Here is a 19239-nt window from a genome sequence, read left to right as displayed (position 1 = left end):
TCTCCCATGACAAGATTATGAGGAGCAGCTGAAGGAGCTGGGGTTGAGCCTGGAGCCTCAGGGGTGACTTTATCAATCTCTACAGTGACCTGAAAGGAGGCTATAGCCAGGTGGGTGTCAGTCTCTTGTCCCAGGCAACCAGCGGCAGGACAAGAGGACATAGACTTGAGCTGCACCAGGGGAGGTTTAGGTTGGACATTAGGAGGAATTTCTTCACAGAAGGCTGATTAGACATTGGAGCGGACTGCCCAAGGAGGTGGCGGAGTCACCATCCCTGGAGGTGTTTAAGGAAAGCCTGGATGTGCAGTGGGAGCGATGGTCTGGTTGATATGGTGGCGTTCCGTCACAGGTTGGACTTGATGATCTCAGAGGTCTTTCAAAACCTAATTGATTCTGTGATTCTGGCAGGTCTAGTATTACTGGGAAAGGTGAATAAAGGCGATGAAGTGCTTTGATACGAGGGGAAATGAAACACGGCTGAGGGGGAAGCAGTCAAGGGGTCGAAGTGGAGCAGGAAATCGATGTGAAAGAGGGAATTTCAGTAGCTGTGAGTTTCTGCAGCTCTAACCAAAGCACAGAGGACTGGGGTTGTCCTCAGGGTGTGCACAAAAAAAAAAAAAAAAATCAGGTCCTCTCGCCATCAGATTTTTTTTCCGTTCAGCCTATGGAGCAGCGGTCTCCAAAGTGGATCGTGCACAAGGCAGTTCCATGGGGGTGCAGGAACGAAGTGCTGTTAGCGGTGGAACCTGCCGGCCGACACCGGGCCCCGAGGCGGCGGCGGGCCCCGCCTGCCGCCAGAGGGCACCCGCGGCCTCCGCCGCTCCGCTCGGCCCGGCCGCGCTGCACGCGTGAGGGAAAGGTGCGCGCTGTCGGCACCAAGAAGGGAAGGGATTTGAAAATCCTGTCTTATTCCTGCTATTTAGCTGCAATCGGGTGGCACTGAAAAGTTAGTCTTGGCCAGCGTGCCAAGCTGCTGTACGTCCGTATGAAACAAAGCGGGTGGGTGCTAGGTGGCAGCTTTCAGTGCTGAGCGCGGTCGAAATAAATACTCAACAAGATAGGGGTGAAAGAAAGCTGGGTTGAGGTTAAGACAGCAAAGAAGAAAACTCACGAGTGATGCAAGGTTACTCAGCACCTCCTACCAGCAGAGCGAATCTCAGCCAGTCCCTGAGCAACTACCTTTGGGATTTCCCCCTTCCCCACAGTTTTTATTGCCGAAAGTGACGTTATATGGTATGGAACATCCTTTTGGTCAGCCTGGGTCAGCTGTCCCACCCCAGCCTCTTGTCCACCTCCAGCCTACTCATTCAGGGTGCAGAGGGAGAAACAGGGAAGGCCTTGACCCCATGCAAGCACTGCCCAGCAATAGCTAAAACACTTCTGTGTTATCAGCGCTGTTTTGGACACAAATCCAAAACACTGGGCTATATGGGCTGCTGTGAAGAAAATTGACTCCATCCCCGCTGAACCCGATAGAGCCGGGAAATGTTGTGAGAGACACTATAATTCAGGTGCCTTGAGACAGAAGTACCAGAAGAATTCAGAGAACATACAGGCAATTACAAAAAAAAAAAGCACTCAGATTCCAGGCAAAAAATTAGTTGGCACTAAAGGTAAAGCAAGAGTGAGCAGAATATTCATTCAGCACTCAAGTAAGGATATCACTGGTGCTTTTCTCTAGAAGGAGCCAAAGACCCTCAAACGCATACCTTTGATCACAGGGCTTGCTTTTGATCATGGGGAACAGCACTGTGCTCTCGCAGAGGATATTATAATACCTCAGCTGGATATCAAATAATAACAGCTCTGATATATCTAATGCTGGAACCATTGATTGTGAGATTCCCAGCAAAATGATGGAACTATCTGAATGCAAAATCTGGATGGCAAAAGGTCATGGGGTCCCATTCATCCATTTCAGTTGCCCTTCCTTTCACTAGAAATGAAGTCCCTGTCTTCTTAAATCCATTGCTCTCAAAAGGCTCCTGGCTACAGTAATGAAGATGAAGAATATGACTTCTGAGGAAGGTGAGGAACTATTTGGATTGCTTGGGGTTTTTTTTCCTACCTCCCTTTTCCAGTATATTTCACCTCAGCTGCAAAGACAGCATCCTGATTTCATCTCCATGAGAAAAAAAAAAACCTGAGTGGAGAAAGATGTCTGTTTTGTTTTTTTTTCTCATTACCACTTTCAGAATTTTCAAAGGAGACAGGCCTTTCACCAAGAAATGCTTCAAGTTTTGAGCTATGTGCAAACACCTGAGAAGCCAATGATCTGCTTTGCAGCAGAAGCGTAACTGATAAGCACTTTCTGAGAAGTAAACCACCTGCAGTTTACACTGGAAACAATGCTTGTGTTCCTTTCATAATGTTTTATTACTCCTCATGTTTAATGTAAATTTTTAGAAAATTTTTCAGAACCATATATGACCTTACTTCACTACAAGTGAAGGTTACAGAGAAAGGATCTGGGTTCTTCAAGAGATTTTTAGTAAGGTATGTGCCTCCTTGCTCTCTAACTATAGGCAGACAGGGTCAGAGGGTAATGCGCACACTTATTCTAAAGCTCAGCTTTCTCTGGCTGCCTTCTCTCTCACTTTTCTTCTTCTTTATTTTCTTTATTTTCTCCCATCATCCTGATTTTTTTCTTTGTAATAAGCAAATTTGTAACTGTATCAATGGTTTGAACTGGTCTGTGCCAAGCTCTGTTACTGAGCCATCTTGCTTCCTTGCCCAGGGCACTGTATTTACTCTCTGAACTGTGAAGCAGTTGCTCTTTAGTTTATTATGGCCTTTGTCTCCATTTATTAATCGGTTTTGCCAGCAAATGGCACTTGAAGTACATTGCTGAATACACTAATCATCATCTGAAACCGACTCTGCTGCATCAACCCTCTGTACTGCGCAGTGTGTGTTTCTCCTGCTCTCTCTGCGGCCTGGCATATCCTCTTTACACAGGCTTATATGACAGGTAACCCCTGCAGGACAGCTATATGATCTTGAGTCTGTTTCCTGCTGAGTAAGCACTGATTTCTTTAAGGACTTGTGGGAAAAATCTATTTTAATTCTCTGGCGAATCCTGCAATTACAGAATCTGGCTTGGTGGACAGGAGCCACACCAGTGGCTCTGCAACTGCATGCTGTGTGAAAGGGGCCTGGCGAGTGGGAAGAAACCCTGTAAGTCCTCTGGAGATGCAAATGCAACTGCTACTGCTCTCCTGCAGAGGAGACCCTCTGATCATGCTAAGTATCCCAAAAAAGGAAGAGAAGGAGTGGAAGCAGCTTTTACACCTCCAGGGAAATGCAATCATAAACTCTGATCTCATGCTAATTTATGCTAATAAAAGGACTCCAGCAGACTTTGGAATACGCCTGCAGGTAAGGAGGAATGATATCATTTGAACCTCGCTGCTGATAACAACCAGAAGGATGATATTATAGTATCATCAGTCATGGCAGTACTGTTAAAACTTCTGGACAAAGGTTAAGAGCAGTGTAAGCAGGAGCAGGAGACCTCTCCAGCTCTGCTCTTACTCACTCGTCCCTCTTCTCTTGGGCAGTTTGGTCCCTCTTGTGACCGGGGGCTGTCTCTGGGACAGACCAACATGTTGTGGGGTACTGAGGTGGTACTGTGGGCATGCAGATCCCCACAGCCCTCTCTTTTACTCTCTGCCCTCCCAGAACCCGGAGTTTCATCCAGGCAACAGCTCTCCAGTGCTCTGCAAGGTAGGGGAAGAAGCCTCAATCCCTTCCCCTAAGCCTCTCCAGGAGAAAAAGAGGACATGCTACTCTGTGAAGAAAGGCAGGGCAGGGACAGTCAGAGCAAGATGGGGTCAGGGCACATTAAAGGCAAAGAACAGGGCAAAAGGACTAGTATTAATTTTGCCCCAGGGAATGATTCCAGTAACTGGAAGTTGACTAGGTTTAGCTCAGTTCCTGGGAAAATAAAGGGAAGTTGGTATGGAATTCAGTCAAGGAAGAATTAAGTGAAAGAATATGATTAATGCCACTGAAACAGTTTTATGGTAACTATAAGCAAACTTGCCAAACAAAGCTGATTTTTGTGCTTTGATGAAACCATATATTTGGTTGACAAAGATAACTGCATAGTAATAATGTATGAGAAACTGTGTTGGGCACATGAGTCAGTAGCGCCCTGCATTTTGAGTCTAAAAATGAACACTGTGCAATATCAATACAGCTTGTGTGAACAGCACCAAGAGGAGACCAAATGACAAACCTCAGAGAGCCAGCGAGAAGTCCAGGAGAGGCTCATGCAGATTAGGGCAATGCTGGAAGCTGTTTAATCCACTGATGTAACAATTTAATCTATAATCTAAATGAACATGAAATCACTGTTGCTAACAGCAGGGGTTGGCAATGGATAGCAGGACAGAAGACAGTGATGCAATCAGTCACGCAGAGTGATTAGCATGGTCTGACAGCAAAGGGCTACTTAGTCTTGGAAAGCTGGAAGATGTGAGTGGGAGTAGATGGGGAAGTTTTGGCATAGTGGGTGGTGGTGATGAGTCTGAAACATTCAGGATCTTAGAGGAGATTTAGTGAAATGGGCTATTTTTGATCTTGAGCGCATAAAAGGTCTCTCTTAGACCAAAGGCAAGCTCCAGGACACAAGACCTCCATGATCAGGACCATCCCTGACCCCCTCTTAAGCTTCCTAAGCAACAGAGAGCCTTTTCCTCCCCAGTACATCTCTAGCCAAGGCTGTGGAGAAGACACTGCTGCATGCATCCCACTGCCAAGTGGAGTGCAGTCCCACTGTCCTATAGTGTGAACAGCAGTTGAGCAGTTCAAAGCCTATGTGTACAGCAGAAGAGAGAGCCTTCAGGTTCTGCCTCCTGGTGCCATTTGCTTGATTAATATGCTCAGGTCTGCCATAAGGGAAGATTGTGCTGTTTCTCTGTGGAGTAGGATCACTCTTTTTGCAAACTGATACCCTCTTCCCTGCCATCAACCTGGCAGGAGCAGGTAGCAGCAGGAGAGTGGTTGCCTGGGAACTATGCAGCACAGCCCAGTGGGAGAAGCAGTGAGGTCAAGTGACAGTACCCTTCTCAGGTTTACCTGTTTGTTGGGAGTTTTTTCTTGGTTGTTTGTTTGTTTTGTTTTGTTGTTAGGGAATTGCTTTTCTAGTATGAGAAAACTGTGTGCCACTGCCGAGGGGAGGAAGCAGAGGCTTGGGAGGCAGCTGGCACACTAAGTCATTTCATGTCACTGCCAGCCAGGGATTTTTCTTTCCTCCACATAAGTCTTCTCTGGGGTAGTTGAATCCAGCAGTTAACATGTGCAGTGCCTGCTGTGTACTGCACTGACCCAACATATTTCAGGCCAAGAGCTGATCCAGGGGGCTCAAGAATATCTTTTCTTTACAGAAAAGATGTTTCTTCTGCCAAAAAAAAAATCAGACGAAACATGAGATGAAACAAAGAGAGAGCATTTGTACATAAGTCTTACTAGAAAACACATTTGTCTCAACAGTTTCCACAGAGCATAAACACACCTGTTTGAGGTCAAGTGCCAAACCCAACTCTCTCTTAAAGACTGGCTTTTTCTGACTCATCTCAACACTGCTCTTCATCCATTCCTCTTTGTCTAGCTGTGGTTTTCAGCAGTTCAATGTCTTCTTTATTCTCCCTGGACTTGGGAGAAATTAACACTCGCCTGCCTGAAGGTGTATTCCCCAATACACTACTGTAAGAGCTCTGTGATATTTGAAATGGTATTGCTGTATTGTCACTGTTGTTTTCCTATTTGCTCGTCTCTGACATTATTCTGTACAGCCTGACAGGAAAATAGCCAACAGGAAAACTGAGATATTGTTGACATTCATAAAGATAACTTGTCTTCTTCATCGTTTTTCACACACAGATTTTTTTTCTTACTACTTCTGTTACAAGCACCCTAAACCATTGGCAAGTGATTTCTGCAGAAAAAAATTCAGGGATTTTGGTGTGGTGCATCTTTCTGGGCTACATTTAGGTGCAATACCTTACACAAATGGACCCAAATGGCCAAAACATCCAGGCTTATAGTGAGCCCTGTCCTGAGGGGTTGGTCCATGGAGGTCCCTGCAGAGGCATAATGGCTCTGGTGCCAGATCCATTGGACATATGCTGAGTATTTCCACAGTGGTGTATGTTTGACATAACACCTTCTGTGTACACATGCATGGTTTGGCCATCCTCAGAACCATCCTATTATGTCTCCATACACACAGAGAATAAAAAAAACCCTCAGCAAGCTCCAAAAATGAGTGTCCAGAAGAGGAAGGGCTGAAGCATCACTCCCTGACCATAAGCAACAGTTGTCTTATTAATGTGGTCTACCTTGTTTCTCTCTCCCTAGAAGTGTACTCTGAGGAATGTTTCAGTTTCTACATATCTGACTTCTTGGTTATCTGACGTTCCAAAGATTTGCACTGTAAGTTTGTTTTTCTTTATGTGAGCTGTTGTTAGGCTACTTATAAAAGCATGACAATTGCCCTAAGTGGTGAATCATCAAAACATGCCAAATGGCAGCCCTCTTGCCCATAAGCTTTTTGTGAGTATGTGGTTTTTCTATCCCTTCCTGCAGTTGCTGCTTTCATCCTTCCTCCTGTGCACACTAAGGAACTGATTACACTGATGTAATTCCAGTGAATTTGAGGGGAGTACCTTTCAAATTACATTGGTGAGACACCCTTCTATCCTATAGCTGTATTTAATGGCATAAAATCAGTGCAACTGTCAGAAGCTATGAACTCTACAGGTAGGACTGATTAGACCTTGGGGGACCATGCAGATACTCTGTAACTTGCCTGAAGGTACCCAAGTTTAGCCTCCAGAGACTCCAAAATTTTCTCTCTGTCTCTGACTACATCTAATTTATTCTCTGGTTGATGCAGAGTTTTTGCCTTCTATCTTCCTCCTACATGGTTTCCCATCTCTTTGCATCTTCCTTTCTTTTCCTCATTATTGCTTTTGCCCTTCAGCTGCATGTTGTAATAAAGTGTGCTTTTTTTTTTCCCCAAAGCAATTCTGCATGAGGCTGTAGTGGAGCTAAGGCTGTGGTAAAAGGAAAGATATCAAAATTGTATTAAGCGGTACACTGCTGGTTAATCGAAAAAAATAATGTCTTGTGTTAGTCAAACAATAGAGCATTTGATAAACTATCTGCAGCTAAAAGGATCATTTTCAAAGGGCTGTCCACCTGCAGCACAAAATCTAAGGATAAGAGGTAAGTTCAGATTGAACTCCCAGCCAAGGATCCTTGCCACCCTTTCCTATTCTTTCTTTGGGGTGGAGGTGAGCATGCAAGAGCTAGGGACTAGGACATTTGACAAGGTCTTTTTGTTATAGCAAGAAACAGCAAAATGAAAAGGAGGGATAAGGATGGTGAGGGATGGAAAAGATTGATAATTGTTTCCTTGGCAACTGAAACCGTGGAGCCTCATGCAAGAATCCCTGAGAAAAATCCTAGATGATCATAATGGTCTCTTCTGCCTTCAGACTCTGTTCCAGGCTAAGTTTACACATCACAGTGTGGTGCTGCATAAAGGGATAGAGTTAGTGCTAAATGGAAACCAGAAGCTGTATGGTTGTAAGAAATCCTTGGCAAGAAGAGAAGCACTATTGTCTCCTTTTCATAAAACGAGGGACATTTTACAATGCAAAAGATGAAAAGATTGAATAACCTGGCAAAGGTTATTAAAAATGTCTTTTGCAACACAGAGGGCAGGGACATCCCAAGTTTGTGCCTATCTCACATCACTGCAATGGAAACATAACCCCCATTGACTGAGACTGCGCTGAAGATGTCCAAGGAATTAGCAGAAGAGCTAAGGGAGCAGGAAGCAGGTGAAGTGGCTGCTGTTTAATGATGTTTAGTGCTTTTTGCCCACCGCATAGTTCAGTGCTCCACAGGGTCTGCCAGCACAAAAGGGTCCCAGTCCTGCACAGCATTCGGCTGCAGCAGCAGTGAATCTTCATTAGTGGATTTAAATGTAAGAACTAGGGCATATATATGAATATTAATGAAAGAAAGATTGACTAACTTCATGCTATTAAAAGATTTCTAGTCTCAAAGAGTAGGTGGAGCCTTTTGAAAAATGTATAATGAAATACAATATGTGATATACAAGCTCTAAGAATGTGGATTTTGATCTCTTCCAATTTTCTCTTTATACAGTGCTTTGCAACCGGGAAATGGAAAGATGCCTTAATTTGAACATTTTTCCTTTTCCTTCTCTGCGTCCCATGTACAGGTGTTTATTAATGCAGAATTTCATGGCCACGCATTCTGAGGAGCCACTTGGCAGTGGGCAGCTAGTATTGATTTCTGCTCCAAAAATAGAGCATCAAATGCTTGTATATTTATAGATGTATGTATGCATGTATATATATGCATGTATATATATATTAATCCATGTGTGTGTTTATATGCACATATATATATGCATATATATGTGTGTGTGTGTGTATATATAAATGGGTGTTGCAAAGGTGCAAAAGACAGAGCGAAGTTAAATCAGAATAGTAATTAATAGTAATTAAGAACCTTGCCAGTTCCAATGCAAACTTCTGTGCCAGCAGTGCATGTAACAGATAAATGCTGGAAAGGGTATTATACAGTTCCATGCCTGTGAAAGGCATCCCTGAGCAAGAGGCTGGGGCATTGCTACACATTCACTAGAAACCAGAGACTCGGGGCAGCAGAATTTCCAGACAGTCGTGTGAGGATGGAGTGCTGCAAGCATCAAGGCAGCCAGTCCACTTGTTTCTGTCTGTTCATGATGTTAAATAATTGCTGAGGCCTGCATCACATTCAGTTACTTCTTTGAGTGGCTTAATGATAGGAAACCAGCTTTGTGAGTGATTCCCTGTGCAAGGGAGTAGAGATGTTACACGTGTCTGTCTGATGTTCTGCGAGGAGCACGCAACTGTGGCAGTTCTAACAAAGCAGATGAAGAAAATTAAAGGATCCTTAGAGAGCTGATCTATATTTTTTTTTATTCTGTGATAGAGGTGGCTGGCATAGAGCACAAAATGAAATTTGCTTTCCCCAAGACATTCTTCTGGGCTAACAGTAATTTCACAAATAAAATATTGTGTAAGGAAAGTGCCACAATGGCCATGTTTGCAGGCTCAGTGAGAAAGGGCTAATATAGAGCATGCCAGCCAAAATAGGATGGGAGAATCCTGCCTTACTGTCTGAAGTATTACTTAAAGATAATTAGTAATGGGCTATCTAGGTGTGTTTATCTGGGTGTGTGACTCTTTAATTAGTGTGTAAAAGGTGAAATGCAATGGTAAAAGCAGTGGGTTTTTTTTTCTTATTCTACTTTTTAAAATCTTACTTGTTTTTTTTCCTCCCCTCCTCTGCTTATTTGTCACCCTTTAATAACCAAAATATCATTTCTCCAGTTCCTCTTCTTTGATGAAGGTCATTTGGAGACCTGAATAATGATGTCAGATAAATGTGTAGCTTTTATAAGGAGCAGAAATTTCACTGCCTGGAGAGGCAGCTGTTTCTATAGGACAAAAAAGATAGAAGATATTTAAGTCAGTGAAAATGAAAAAAAGAATTTAATTTTACTATTTTGATTTATGGGTATCCAAAATGTGACATCGAGGTTGAGATTGATTTCATGTAACATTATTGATCCACAAGAAAAGCCCTAGTTAACAAAGCCTTCCTCTATAGACAAAGGAGAGAGGCAAGGGCAGAGGCTGATGTCTGTCCTACCTTATAAGGAAATTAATATTATTTCTTTGCATTCAAAACAAAGGAATGGAGCTTAGAGACTGAGTTTCAAAGAAATATATGCATGTAAGTTCAGTTAGAAAGGATCTATTACATCTGTCTTGCCTGAGTCGGGGAATGCAAGTTCTCTCCAAAGTGGATGTAAGAATGGTTTCCTCCTACCCAAAAGGAGAGGTCTGTAATCAATCAAGGACACAGTAAATTGAACACAAATGAGGAAATGCAGGATAGGTATTTCAGAGGAACAGGAAGAAAGGGATGTAGTAGAGCAGACATCAAACCTTCCAAAGCTTCAAGGAAGTATACTCCACAGTATGATGTTATCCACATTTTTCAAGATGTACATTTTCCTTCCAGAAAGGCAGGTCACTTGGCTGGGTTAATTCTTTAACTTCATTTGGGGAGCATAGAACATAGACTCTTATAAGTCTCAGCTTCTTTGGTATTTTTCTTGAAGCCTTAGATCCTGGAGTCATGTGATTTAATAAAAGCTTGGACTTCACATAAAAAGAAAAAAAAGCTCAATTTTTTTTTTTTAGATTGTGCAGTAAAACTTGAAGATACAAATTGTAAAGGTCCCAAAAAGGGAAAAGCAAATACTAAACCAGATATGTATGATCCCTTAGCCAGCCTTATGATATCTGAATACTCAGATTTGAACACCAAGTAGGCGTTAATGTAGTGTTAACATCATCCATTGCCTGCCTTCCAAAACTGTGTTAGCTGTGTTATATATGTAAGGAAAAAAGGATGTAATTCTCTGTATGACCTTCCTCTTTTCTTCCCCTTACCCTGTGTATTCATGAATCCACACTTTGCCCTATATGTGCAGCTCAAGAGACATTTAGAGGTACAATTATGGTGCAAACATCACTGGGTCATTACCACAAAAACACAACAAACCACTCTAGCTAAAGTATATGTATTGCAGGCCTGTGATGTTAAAATCAGATTTCCTTAAAGTGCCTTTGGTTGCAGACAATGAAAACAGCCTGTATGGCAGAAGACCACTGAAAATAACTTCTAAAGAAAGGATCCATTTTTACAATAACAGCATTTCATCTGATGTGCAGACCTTGGTTCATAACTGAAAGTGAGACAGCCAAGGGAACTAGTAGGATTAGGTTATGGGAATTCAACCGAACAATGTTTTGCATTCAGATAATTGCATGAAATTGGGCTATTAGTGTAAATTTTGCAAATTGCAATAACATAAAACAAAGAAAAATATTCCCAGTGTATACGTTCAACTAATGTGCTAAAAGGGAACCCCAACTGGTTTCAGACAGAGCACAGAGAACTTCCATTAACTCTTCAGAGCTGTGTCCAAATATTGTTTTCAGCCTCACAGGTTCCTCAAATGGACTTTAAAAGGGAAACTCATTTTATCAAACACTAAGTAAATAAACATAATTTAACAGTGAACTTGTGGTTTTCACTGGCAAGGACACTACTAACATGTCCTTTATCTGACCTTAATTTAACGTTGCATAAAATATGACCGAAAAGAATTGGAGAAGGAAAGAGTTTCGTCTCAAATTGCAGCTGCTCGCTTCAGTAGCTCTCCTGACCACACGTCAGCAGCAGCTGCAGCTCGTGCCTTTTTAACTTCTTCCATGGGACAAGGTTACTCTGTCCTGTGGCTTTCCCCTAGCTCAGCAGAAAAGTTATCAGGAGAGGTGTCCTAAATCCTCCTTTGTCTTAACTTCTTGGTCTTTACTTTTTGCCCTGTGCTCACTCTTGGGACTCAATCTCAGTATTTAGAGCGAGCATTTACAGAGGTCAGTTTTAGAGGTGGCTTTTGGTAATGCAGCTCCACTCCAGTAAAGTCATCACAGCAGACAAATACTGGCCCACCACGGACTCAGGCTAATTATTCTAGTGCTTTGACCTCAGTCTGGGTAATGCCTGCTGCTGTGGCACCTGAGAAGGAAGACTGCACTTAGTGATGCTTTTATCTTTATTGAAGGCTTGGCTGCTCAGGAGCATGTGCCAGCCACATGACTCACTGGGCTGCTGAGGTGAATGCCCATGTCACTAATGCCTCTGTGGGGTTTAGAGGCAATTTCACATTTGCCTGTGTCTTTCCTCCCATTTTCGAAGGAAGGGAAATAATTTTAATGATTTCTGTGATGAACATAAAATCTGACAATATCAAATAACCAATTCATGTATCTGTGTCAGTAATTCAATCTTGTTCCCAGTGTTTTCCAGCTTAAAATCCGTATCAGAGTACAGAATAAAATACCACATCAGCAACCTGTAATGAATGTTAAAGACAGTGAAAGACAGTTGAGCTGTGAATAAGAGGTACCTTAGTAACACCAGAGCTTTCAGCTCATTTCTCTGTCACCGAATTTAGCAGCAGAGTAAGCCTTTCATGGCATCTAATGTTGTTCCCTGAACTCTGCTCTGTGCCCAGTCTACTTAAGCCTTAAAATTCCAAGGGTTTTGTCGCTGTTCTTGGAGGGTGATTTCCATGCTGGTGTATCCACTGCCAGAAATTTTATCTGGAGGTTCTGACTCAGGTTTGCCTTTTTTCGGATTGAATTATTTCTCTTTCAAACATTGTCCTTAACAAGCTCTTCTCTTTCCTGATGGTTAAGGCTTTTCAAGTGTTTTATGCCTCTCTATTATGTCTGCCTGTCACAAGTCTGTACAATGGTTTTTTAAAGTTTACTTAGGGCACAGCTGCGCTGTGACACACCATGGTGCAAATATCCCTGAGGCAAAGCTGAATGAGCCGGCTCCAAAACTGGGATTTGTACTCTGGCTGTTTAATAGAGAGAGACAAGGACCATCTTTTCTGGCTCACTTTGCTCTGTGTCTGTTGAATTTGATACAAAGGAGTCCTGGTTTGCAGGCAGGGTTTGTAAGCTCTGCTTTTGGAAAAGAAAAAAAGTAATGAAAGTAACAAGGAGTTGCACACCCCTCTAGCAATGTTCAATGCCAGACAAGGGTGTTCAGTGGGGGACAATGCTGGTTGAAGCAAATAATGTGAAACATGGTTTAGGAATCACAGAATTTGGGCCTCAAGTATAGTAACAAAACGTAAGTTTTTTGCTTTCCAAAGGTTTGGATGGTGACATTTCACTGAAAGATGGGGAAGCAACATGGGGAGAAAAGGTCTTCAGGGTGACATAAAGGCAGGAAGACTGCAGGAAGATGAATGTGAATAAAGAAAAAAGAGTAAAGAACAGAAGCGTAGGTATTTTGTGACAGCTATTGAATGGGAGGGAGCCTGGGGTTGTAACTTCTAGAGGGACCAGAAACCATTAGCAGTAGGAAACCAAAGTAGATTTGAGGGAAGGGAAAAGGGCTGTTAAAACATTTCTCTCAGGAAGATCAAGCTACTAGCATCTGTCAGCAGGAGCAAAAGCTCACTAGAGGGTAATGTCATGGACAAGGTTTTGAAAGTGTACCTTCCAGCTGTTCCTGCTAAAATCTGGCAAAGCATCTACTGATTGATCTTACTTTCCAAAAAACACTGATCCTTGACTGGCAAAACTTACTGATCTGCCTTGTTCATTATATAATTTAGGAGAGCATTTGAGTAATTTTTGTAATAAACTGTATCTAGGCTGGACAGGAGGAAGCCTTATCTTTTTATATAAAGTCCAAATGGTTTCCGGAATGGGATGGGAGATGTACCCTGAATTATGAAGTGATGACTAGAAACAGATGTGGGGGAAGATTTTGCAAGGTCTGGGTATTTTTGGAAGTATTTATTGACATTGCATAAAGTGGCAGGAAGGTTTGTTGATTCTGTTTTGTGGGAGGAGTTTAACAGATGTATGTGTAAGTGACCTTTTTGGTGAGCACTCTGTTTAAAATGAGATTACCAGGGATATTTTATAGTAAATTCGCTGTACTTGAAAATTACTTTCCGTAAGTTTCAAAACTACGCAAACAAGAGTTGCTCTTTTTTTTTGTGTGTCATTCCATAACAAAGAGAAACAATCTAATTGCTGGTATGAACAGTGCTATAGCATTATTATAGTATTATTTTTAATATGGCAAGTTAGCTAAGTGGGGATGGAATTATTTTTGGTTGCTCAGTGAATAAGAATGAAGGATAGTTTGAGAGAGCAAAATGCATCTGCGGTGCAATAATTTCTGAATATGGTATGTCTGTTATAAAATGATAGTTTTTGAACAAAATGGGATAGTTAAAGTCAAGATTGTTTGCAGATATGAAGGAAAAGAGACCAACAGTTCAGAGATCCACACACGTCTTTACTGGAGGAACACCAAGCCCATTTGTTCTGACATAGCCTCAGAAGAACTGAAGAGACAGGAATCTGAGGTAAAAGGTTTTGGCAGTTTGTGAAAGTGAGGGAGCCAGAGGAGGTAATCAGAGTAACCATTCTTAGGAGGAGTAGTATGAAGCTGTATATCAGAGACATTTGTTGCAGACCCAAAGCCAAAGGTCCAGGAACTTAATTAAATAGATAGCCCAAGATATTTGCACAGAGATGACGAGCCTTTCAGCAAAACTAGATGTCTGAGAGCACTGGGAATAGCCCAACAAATTGTCTGAAGGTCTTCACAAAGCCAGGCTAGAACGCTGCCCTCAAACATTTTTCTCAAGGGGGAGGTCAGTCAATTGGAAACATTGACAAAAATGTATTTCTTCACAAATTTCAGCAGCAGCAAAAGAGCAGGAGAAAAAAAAACCTGTTGTTTTTTAACACAAATATTGTTCACAGAAGAAAAATATATTAGCAGTATTTCTGGTCAGTGAGTCCCAAACTAGTAATAACTGAAAGTTAAATTACTGTGTAGTTGTCTGGATCCATTGGAAATAATGTTGATGGTTTCTGATTCACTCCGTTGTCTCTGAACCAGGGTTCGGATGTGCAATTTTGAGAATCATGTTTCTGGATTTGGGTATTACATTTGCCACAAAACACAAGGTGATTGGAAAGTGCATCGAGGTTGGCAAGAGGGTCTAATTTCAGACATTTTCTTCAGGAAAAACTTGGGTAACTAGAAGAAGTGAGCGCTTCCACAAAGAGCCTTCTGAGGACGCTCTTGTTTCTGTCATTGCAATGTGGGTGCAGGTTTTCGCTGCTGAGGTTTCAGCTTCCAAATGCCCCTCCGTGTGTGCTCACTTGAGAGGTTCCTATCTACAATGTTGTGCAGGTTTCCCCCTCCCCTTGCATCTTTCACAAAGCAAACTCTCAGTTTCCAGGTGAAGCCTGTCATCATAAATCTAATCATACTTTGCAGAGCCTTTGATTTTTTTTGCATCCTCAGCCTTGACCCAGTAATAAATCAGAGTAGCCGTTGCTGTAGTGGAAAGCACAGTAATGTCAAAAGCTTCCTGGTGTATGTGCAATGGGAAGTCATTCAGCAGTAAGTAAATAACCCTTGCAAGTCACACTGTTAGAAAAGATTACTTCGACTCTCTCCTTAAGCAGGATGTCTCGTATCTTATTCCATAGCACCATGGATGGCAGCAGGATCCATGTGCTTCCATAGGGAAGAGATTTTCTCACCCTCCAAATCAGTTACTTCTTGTAGTGAATTCTTTTGCAAACTGCAGAGTAAAACTTAGTTAAAATTATAGCTAGTTTCACTTTATGATTTTGCAAGATTCCAGGATTTCTGGCCTGTATTCATATCCTAGCAAAATCCGTTATAGTTTTTCAGATTTTTGTTTTAGTGGAATCTGAAGCCTTCTATAGATCTGTAGGGTTTTGTTTGTTTTGTTTTGTTTATATTTATATAATTAACTGGCATTCTTAAGATACTTCCTAGATGCATGTAAGGTGTTTGGGGGTTTTTTGCTGTTCCAAAGGGAAAGCAAAAACGTAATTTCCGCCACAAATTCCAGCATGTTATCTGACCAAGGGTATGTGTGGGAAGTTCTTGCTGGTTATTCTGTAGCACCTTTTATCTACATCTGTAACAGGTGAAAAACAACAGAGAGAAGGTGGTGAGGATGCGCTGACACAGCCTGAAGAAGTCCTGAGGAATGCACAAACAGAAGTACAGGCTTGAAGCTGTAACCAAAAGAACATGTCTTTTGTTAAAATTCCTGCTATACAGAGGAAAACAGGACTTTCTTGTAAATGAGAAGTACACTGAAGAAATAGCTGAAGGCTACATAAATGGAAGATGGAGAAAAACCCTGTAGTTGGTCTTAAATTGGTGGGAGTCAGCTACCACAAAGATAATTCATATGGATAACTCCTATCCTGGTTCAAGACAAATGGATGAAGTAAATGTCAGCCAGATTGACACAAGCAGTGTAGCTTTCCAGGAAAAATGGGGACTAGAAAGAATGCAAAAACTCAAAGAATCTAAACAACAGTACAAAGATACTAAAGTTAATGTGATTGCTAAGAGGAGTAGGAGCCACAGCTGCAAAAGCATTGCCCTGAATATGGCTCCAGTGAAAGAGGAGGCTAAGCAGGACAGAGGATCATATGAGAGTAGGGAAATTCTTTCACATCTTCTGGGAGACAACAGACCAAAGCAGAGGGTGAACTGTAGCATAACAGGTAGCTGCCTCACAGTTCCTCTTTCAATGCCAGTTGTTATTTAACAATGGAACTTTTATTTAGAGGTGTCTGGTGGAATGTGTAAAATTGCAGGGGAATAGAGAATATGTGATCTAATGTGACAGTTCTTAAATTTGCCCTGGAAGTGGGGAAGTAACATAAATACCAGTTTGGTCTCAAAAGACACAGAAACTAGGGAACAAGAACCCAAACACAAGACAGGATTATTTTCGTGAACTGAACTCTGGGAACTGGAGCAGGAAATCGTGTTAGCTGAGACAGTGAATGAGTTAGCAGTTACGGCGTATTTCATTATGGATAACATCTCAGAAATGTGAGAGAAGTTGTCTCACACTTTACTCTGGGAAGTTACCTTTGGATCTTGGTGAAACAACTTATCTGCATGCAATCTGAAGTGTACTACAGGCAGCCTTATGTGCTCTGTTACTAAAAGCACTGTTAGGATGACAAAATGTGGTATCTTTCAGTGAAGATGATAGGGTCTGAAATATGTTGTGTAATTAAGTATTTCAAGGGTCCTAACTGCCAAAGCTCCCACTGAATCTGAAGCAGGGATGGATTCCCATTCACTTGCTAAACACTTCTGAGGGCTAGCTTATTAAAAGAAAAAGAAAACCACATTTTGCAAAGAGAAAGAGTATGTGCCTTGCACACCCCAATGCCAAACATACATGCACACTGATGCTTACAATGAAGGCATATTGGAGTAACGTGGAGGGTTTTAAGATTTTGGTGGCTATTGTTTAGCCTGTACTGCAGATTTGCAGAAGAGGTTGGGAAGGACAAGAGGAACTGAGGGAGATGGCAGCAAGGAAGCACCTGACACGGCATGTATCCACAAGTGGTGGGTAGGTAATCATAAAAAAAGGCTAGAGTGCTCTTTTGAGCTGAGCTGTTTTCAGGGACTGGCAACTAGCAAAGAAAAAAAAGCTGTGTCCTAATGGGTTCTGGTTTTAGTAAATTAAAAGGAACATCAAAGACATTTTCTCTATCAGCAATGTAATGCAGCAGAAACAATCCTCGGGCCTTGATTTTTCTTCTTATTTGCTCAGATAAAAGAAAAAAAAGTGCGTGTTATGCAACTATTTCTACATTCAGTTTTCTGCTAGATGTTTCAAAAACCATGGGGTGAGGTTTTTTTGTCCTACTGTAGTCTTCTTCTTGCAATGTTTAACATCTTTTCATGGGATTTTATAGCTTAGGTTTTTAGTTTACCTTTAAGATATGGGTTCTAAACACCCATAAAATGTTCTGTAAAACATTGCTCCACTGTACAAAATGAAAGAAAATTATATTGTACTGACTGAGACTTTTAGAATAAAAGTGTAGGTCTTGTGCTAGAAGGCCTAAAATACTCATCAGATAAAAGAGAGGGAATCCATGGACTTTTTAACCCTGAAAATGTCTAACCTAAAATCAGTTGGGTTTTTTTTGACATTTCATGCCCTCCCCTTACTCACTCACAGCTCCAGCTGATGTGATTTCAGCTTTGCTTGTTTCCACTGCCAAGGACTGGCCATGCTTTATTTTCCTTTGCTGTCTGAGTGATACTATGTTGTGATGTCCAGCTAAAACTTATTGCTTTATTTCTTTGTGTCAGCAAAATGAATCCTTTGCCCTTTCCATCCATCTCTGGGAGTAACTTGTTTCTGTTGCGACTGATGTGTGCTGAAAAAAGCATAAGAAAGTCCCCTGATGAACTGATAGTCTAATTGTGAGTGCAGCTGGAAACTACGTGAGCACAGCTCTAATTTGTGGTGGCACCTTTTCCCAGCTGTTACTGGTGCTCCTTATGACTGTGTGCCCTGGCAACCAAAAGGTGTTCTGGATTGCATCCAGCACAGCATCTCTGGCCAGCTGAGGGAGGTGATTTTCCTGCTCTACTCTATGCTAGTGCGGCTTCACCTTGAGCATTTGTGTGCAGTTTTGAGTGACACAATGTAAGAAGGATGTAAAACTATTAGAAAGCATCCAAACGAGGGCCATGAAGATTGTGAAGGATCTAGAAGGGAAAACATACAAGGAGTGGCTGAGGTCACTTGCTCTGTTCAGCCTGGAGGAGACTAAGGGGAGACTTCATTGCAATTTCCTCACCAGGGGAAGAGGAGGGGCAGACACTGATCTCTCTGCGGTGATCAGTGACAAGACCCGAGGGAATGGCATGAACCTCAGGGGAGGTTTAGGTTGGATATTAGGAATAGGTTCTTTCCCCAGCGGGTTGTTAAACACTGGAATAGGCTCCCCAGGGAAGTGGTCACAACACAAAGCCTGACAGAGTTCAAAATGCATTTGGACAACACTCTCAGGCACGTGGTGTGGTTCTCGGAGCTGTCCTGCCCGGAGATGGACTTTGGTGGTTTTGCGGGTCCTTTCCAGCTCAGGATATTCTGTAGTTTTATCACTGCTGTACTCAGCCGTGCTCCTGAGGAGAGCGGGGCTCGGGAAGAGCTCTGTGAAAGAGTCCCCCCATCCTTGTGGCCGATATCCCCCAAAGGAAGGCTAATGCTGCGTGGATGTCCTGCTACATAGCTATGTCCTCATTGCTGCGCCTTCGCCTTTCCCGCTGGCACCTTTATTACAGTTTCAGCTCTCAAACTCCGTGCACTGCCTGTGGGAAGGCGGGGCTGACCCCAGGCACCACTCCGCCTGCCCTGGGGGCTGCAGGACGGGATCACCATCCTCCCGACCTCGCTGTGCCATGAAGGCAGCGCAGTCAGGAAACAGCGGGTGCTGCGGCCGCCCCGCTCACAGAGACGGTACCGGGAGCAACGGGTGACTCAGGCGGCCCCTCGGCACTTCCAGCCCCGTTCCCGGGACGAGGAGGGAAGGAGGAGCCGGGCGGAGCTGCCGCCGCCCCGCCCCTCCCGGCTCCCGCGGGGGCGCGCCCTCGGCCCCGCCCCTCCGCTGCCCGCCGCCCCGGCGGAGGGGGCGGGCCGGGCGCGCCCCCGCG

General features: G+C 42.9%; 1 protein-coding gene across 1 annotated transcript in view; it reads left to right on the top strand.

Moving 5' to 3' along the window:
* Window positions 1-27: 27 nt before the first annotated feature.
* KIAA1549 (KIAA1549 ortholog) overlaps window positions 28-19239 on the top strand; it is a 167247-nt gene continuing 148035 nt past the window's right edge. The window contains exon 1 of the mRNA XM_027654792.1: window positions 28-859. The gene's annotated coding sequence lies outside the window, so the exon portion shown is untranslated. The remainder of the gene's footprint in view (window positions 860-19239) is intronic.

The sequence above is a fragment of the Corapipo altera genome, unplaced genomic scaffold (assembly GCF_003945725.1).
Source record: "Corapipo altera isolate COAL_440 unplaced genomic scaffold, ASM394572v1 1, whole genome shotgun sequence".
Taxonomy (NCBI): domain Eukaryota; kingdom Metazoa; phylum Chordata; class Aves; order Passeriformes; family Pipridae; genus Corapipo; species Corapipo altera.
The sequence above is the reverse complement of the archived record's forward strand: the minus strand, read 5'-3'. Positions and strand labels throughout refer to the sequence as shown.